Genomic DNA, 6,000 nt, shown 5'->3' on the forward strand with positions numbered 1-6,000 from the left:
GCCATATCCTTTCTAGATAGCAACGATTTTTTGAGAAGTCTCGTGAGTCGAAAGACTCAATACAATGTGATTTATTAGGTATTCGGCGCACGCCGTTTATCGCACGAGCCATTTTAGCCGTTTTATAGCGGTCGATCATGGTTCACTAGTTCGATGTAGAGACTCGGAATCGTTTATAGACGACTTTTAGGTACCAGGCGGGATGTTGTATTTGGTAGAGCAGTTACCACGCTGCGATCTGCTGAAACACAGCCTTGGCTTGGAGATTTGTCATGTTGGCTTGGCGTCACCCCACGCTCTTAGAGCATAAGCCTTAAGCCGTCGCATTGCAGTATGCCACAATCAGTATGACTTGACCCTCAGAAAGTTGTACATATTGTACATGTGACACTTCTTTGGTATCTACTTAGCTATTTTGTAAAACGTGCATAAGTCAGCACGTTAGGCAAAACTTATCGGCATATTCCTATACTAGAAATATTCATTATTTCTTTCAGTAACCATAAGGCTATATAAATAGTTATAAAATTTGTGAGAGTTAACGAAGAGTATTTGTTTTTAAGAGAAACTTTTCGTATTTCTTATTATGAATATATGATATCTTTTATATAATTCTATATAAGGGGGAATGTTTTTCGTCAAGTTTTTGGAAATGCGTACAAGTTACCAATTAAATGAAATGCGTACAAGTTGCTAATAAGCAAAGTACGTATAAGTTATCAATAATGCAAAATGCGTGCAAGTTGTCAATGTGTAAAATACGTGCAAGTTGTTAATGTGCAAAATACGTGCAAGTTGCCATTTTTATTAAATTTTTGTAATATACTCTAAATCTTTAATAAATAGTAACTCAGCTTGACTTAAAATCTTGCTACAAAACAGGTTAAAAACATTTCTCGGCTTTTTGAAATCAGTAACTTACGGGAACATTTCTCGGGTACCGCGAACTACATCAAGTAAACTTTTAGGAGGCATTAGCGAAGAAGCGTAACCTAGAATCTTGCATCAAAACAGGTTAAAAACATTTCTCGGCTTTTTGAATACGTGCAAGTTGACAATTATGTAAAATACGTGCAAGTTGACAATTATGTAAAATACGTGTAAGTTGTCAATGTACAAAATACGTGCAAGTTGCTATCTCTATTTAATTTCGTATTATACTCTAAATCAGTAATAACTTTCAATATACAAATATTTCAAATCTGTTATAACAAAATATTTAGTATTTATACATATTATTTCGCAAAACATCCGAAAAGTTGTCATAGGGATAACTGACTTGAAGCGCGATGTATCCGAAAAGTTACCATAGGGACAACTGACTTGAAGCGCGATGTATCCGAAAAGTTACCATAGGGATAACTGACTTGAAGCGCGATGTATCCAAAAAGTTACCATAGGGATAATTGACTTGAAATTTTGTTCTTAGCAAAGAAATATTAGAAAATCTCGAAAAAATTATATGAACATACTTAACCATTTATATATCATTTTATTCGTAATTTTATTCTGCATCTTTCGTACGAACAAAGTTTTTTCGTATCTTTCACCGTTTCGGAGAAAATCGATAACACATTTTCATTTTTTTAAGTTATATTTTGATTTAAAATAAAATTTCTTACATTTAGCTAATACAATTACAAAAAACTAATATCTGAAATCTTGCTTGCTTTCCAGTCGAGGATGCTTTTTACGAGATTGTAGTGTTGCAGTCATAACTCCATCGCAATTTCGCTCTAATACGCGCTTTGATACGTTAGCCAGTAATTGAACATGTCTCTCAGTTCCTTGAATGTGGACGGGAATTTTAGGGTCACTCCATGGGCACTCATTGCTTTGTAGATATTGTACTAGATGTTCATGAGGTATATTTAGCGTGAAGGCTGGTTCGAATATATTTGAATAATCATCCATATCTATCATATTAGTATAGTCGGTGCATTCGAAATTTATTTCGGGTGTTTAGTAATCTCTCAATTGCGTCAGGTCTTCCACATTATTACGGTAATATAAGATTTTTCTTATAGCTGAATCTCGTATTTCCTTTTTATTATCGAACAACATTTCTAATAAAATATTTTCCGAGTGAGCATAGTACGCGTTTTCTTTAGCAACATTGTTCACAATTTGTCTTAAATTTGAGTCTAAATATTGCGTCCAGCTAATAAATTTATAAAATAAGATACTACCGTACACCACAGAGTTGTAATATTTAATGTTAAAGTACATTGGAATATATACTTTTATTACGTAGTTTGCCAGAATTTTAAAATTTTTGGATGGCTTATTAGTAGATACTTCTCCAGAAGCAACTGCTTTAGCTATTTTTATTAAATAACTTGAGTCAGTTGTCGATTCAACAGGACTTAAATCAGCCAAATTTTCAAGTGGGATTGTTTCAAAGTCTGTTACCGGCTGGAAGTAAATAAGAAAAAATAAATTATATTGAATTTGAACATAAAGTATTAAAAATAGTAAATATGTTATAACTCACCGGTATATTTTCGCATGTTTCAATTTGTTTGCTTAATATTCCAGTTTTTGTTCGTGGTACAGTGGTCAATGATTTTTAGTTAATAAAATAGTTAAATAAATGCCGAAGTGAAAGTTCGTTAAAGTGGAGAAGACACACAAACTAATTAAGAGGCCTATTTAACTGAATTTCAAATCGACGTAAAATTCCATTTTTTACGCCTGTATTTTCTGGTTCACCATCGCAACATATGCCTATCAAAGAATCGAGAGCTATTCCTTTATCAGCAAAAAACTCGTTCAATTTGATTACTTTACTTTCCGAATCTTCAATTTCCAATTTTGTGTAACCCAACAATTGACTATTCGGTTTCTTTAAAATAATTAAATGCGCCTCTTTAATCATTCGTGGATGAAACTTTTTATCGATTTTTTCTATGGTAATAGAATCATTTTTTCGGCCGTCGAATGAAAATGCTAAAAATTCAGAAAAATCATATCGTTGTGTATTTGCCTATTTTTCTGCCTCTCACGAGCGCTTTTATTTTTATCCATAATGACAGGATTGCCCCAATCATCCTTTATGTCCAGGTCTTTCAGGATTGCTGTCACCATGGCAGAACCAACTCTATCAGAGATTGCAAATCTGTCGCATATTAAGGCATAGTTTGGAGCTTTGTATCTTCGACTATATGGTCCACGTTTTATATGAGAAGTATTTTGTGAACTTTCCAAACTGCTTTTCTCTACTGCTCTAAACCCAAAACCAACATCTGGAGTATATGTCTCACCTGGAGTAATATCGTTAGTTATTGTAGATGTTGATACTTCATCTTCAATTTTTATATTATATTCTGGTATCGTAGATTTCCTCTCATTATGTTGATCCATCATAAACGCTTGTAAGTGTGCTGGGATCAGTCCGCAGGAACACAGTATTCTTCGCAAATCGCATTTGCATTTTCCAATATAAAATAATATTTCGTGGATTCTACAAACTCCTGAAATGATGCTTGGGTAGACTTGCTTTTATTTGTACTTTTATATTTATCAATCAATCGGTTCAATTTTCTAGCGATACTTTGTTTCTCCATAATTGGAATATCAATTTTTCCCACATCTGAATCAATTTCGTTACCACATTTGGAGTAAATGTTTTATATGAAAACATTTTATTTTGTTTTTTTGGCCAAATAAAAATAATACATGATAATTTCCATACTTGTCGGAAGATTTACTCCTGTAAATTCTTCTGCTTCCCCAAATGTAATTTGATCATGCGAGCGCATATGATTCAAATTACTGGCACTTGCGCCTGAATTTAAATAAGAATTCGCCATTGATACTTCACGTCTAACTGGAGAACTGAATGAAGATTCATGCGGATTTGTCACATTAATATATTCTTTTCGAAACTTCGAGAATTAATAAAAAAAATACTAGCGCACTCTGATGGAAATAAATAACAACAAACTAAACCCGATTTAAAAACCCCCGCACAAACTATCAATAAAAATATAACTCACAATTTGAATTATTCACATTTCATATAAAAATTTCATATATCGCTTAATTTTACTACAATAATGATTTGGCCCAACCTAATATATTATATATATATATATATATATATATATATATATATTTTATATATATATATTTATTATATATATATATATATATATACAGGGTGGCTGATATGTAATGCAACAAAGTAAAGTGCAATAACTTTGTCGTTTTCATTTTAAATTTCATTGTTTAAAAGCAAAAATGTCGGAAATAACATCAAATTTTAGAATCAGTTTATATTTGTTCTAATTGGCCACCTTTGGCACGAATTATGGCCCAACGGCAGAAAAACCATAACACGCTGCACGAAAGTGGCTCTGGGGTATTTTGGCCCATTCCCGGCGAGGCGCCTTCTTGGGATGATCGACACTTTGGTATTTTTTAGTGCGAACCTTATTCTTCAAAATGTCCAAGGCGCAAAAGTTTAACGAATTTAGATCCAGAGATTTTGGTGGCTATTGTGCGATAGAAATGAAGCGAAAAACCTCTTTTTAAGCCATTTTCGGTAGACGCGTGCTGAGTTTGATGGTGCTGAGTCCTGTTGGAATGTCCATGGTCTGCGGCCAAAATTTTTGTCTACCCAGAACTTCAATACTGCCTTTAAGACATTTTCCCGAAAATTTTGGCAATTATTTTGATCCCACGGTCGATGAATAAGAGCGGAATGTCACCATCGACCGTTACGGTGGTTCACACCATTACCGTCGGCAGCGCTTGAGTTCTGGTGGCCAATCGAAGGTGTAAATTTTTAGCTGACCTTTTTGGCGAGTAAACCCTATTATTTTGTTTGTTCATAAACTGCTCGATTTGGAATGACTTCCCATCTGAGAAAACCAAATTCGGTAACTAGCCACTTTCGTGCAAGCGAAGCAATCCCTTGGTTCCTTCCCGTCTAACTTTTTCTTGTGCATCGATTAGCCTTTGCACTTTTTGGAACTTCAATGGCTTTGGTTCAAGCTCATTTTTCAATATATGTTGCATCCGTTTTTACGATACGTTCAGCTCACGAGCCATTTTTTTACCACTGCGACACGAATTTCGATCGATTTTTGCCTATACTTTTTGGATCATTTCTGGGGTTGTTAGTGTTTTTTTTCGTCCACTTTTTAGATGCGGTGCAATACTGAGTGCATCACGGTACGAGATATGATACGAGAAACAAAATATTTGTTTGCATTTAAATGCTGGAGGGCTCTAAAGATAGCCACTTGAGGTTTTCCAGCCAAGTATGAAGCAATCGCACTATCACGCTTGACTTTCATCAGGAATAATTTTTTGCTGAATACAATAGATCAAAATGCTTTTGTACGCTTGTAAACAATTAAATGAACAATCACTGGAATGAATCTGTCATCTGTCTGATGAGCGGTTAGAAATGATAGCGGTCTGAAATTGGTTGCAATACATATCAGCCACCCTGTATATATATATGTAGAGGACAATGTTCCAAATTGTGGACATAATAAATTCCACGATATATTATGTTTATATTGGTTTATTTTGTGTATGATTAGTATTGACAACACTAGGTGTAATCATATTTATCATTTATAAAATATAGTTAGTATTAGTTTATTTAAAATGAAAAGGAAAATTTTGAGAATTATAATTTGGCAATGAGACTGGGGAGAAACAATAGAGAGATTCGAACTGACACTTGAAACTATTTTGTTTTCTCCGTGCTGTCACTGTGATGAACCTATCTATCCAGTTGAGATGCGATGCGTGTTGACCTGTCTATATATATATATATACTAGATGACCCGACAGACGGTGTCCTGTACCCACCTCTATGTTTTTAAATATCCTATACTAATATTTATACCGTTCAGTTAAAAATAATCATTATTGTTCTTCGAGTTACTATTTACACCAATATATGAGTGATGTTAAATGTAGTACTGTTTCAAATAAAATGATTATTCTTAATTCTCACAGTTAACACTTCAATTATCCCTT

This window comes from Ctenocephalides felis, unplaced genomic scaffold, assembly GCF_003426905.1.
Source record: "Ctenocephalides felis isolate EL2017-DRISC unplaced genomic scaffold, ASM342690v1 CF-g0.4_SCAFFOLD_01886, whole genome shotgun sequence".
Lineage (NCBI taxonomy): Eukaryota > Metazoa > Arthropoda > Insecta > Siphonaptera > Pulicidae > Ctenocephalides > Ctenocephalides felis.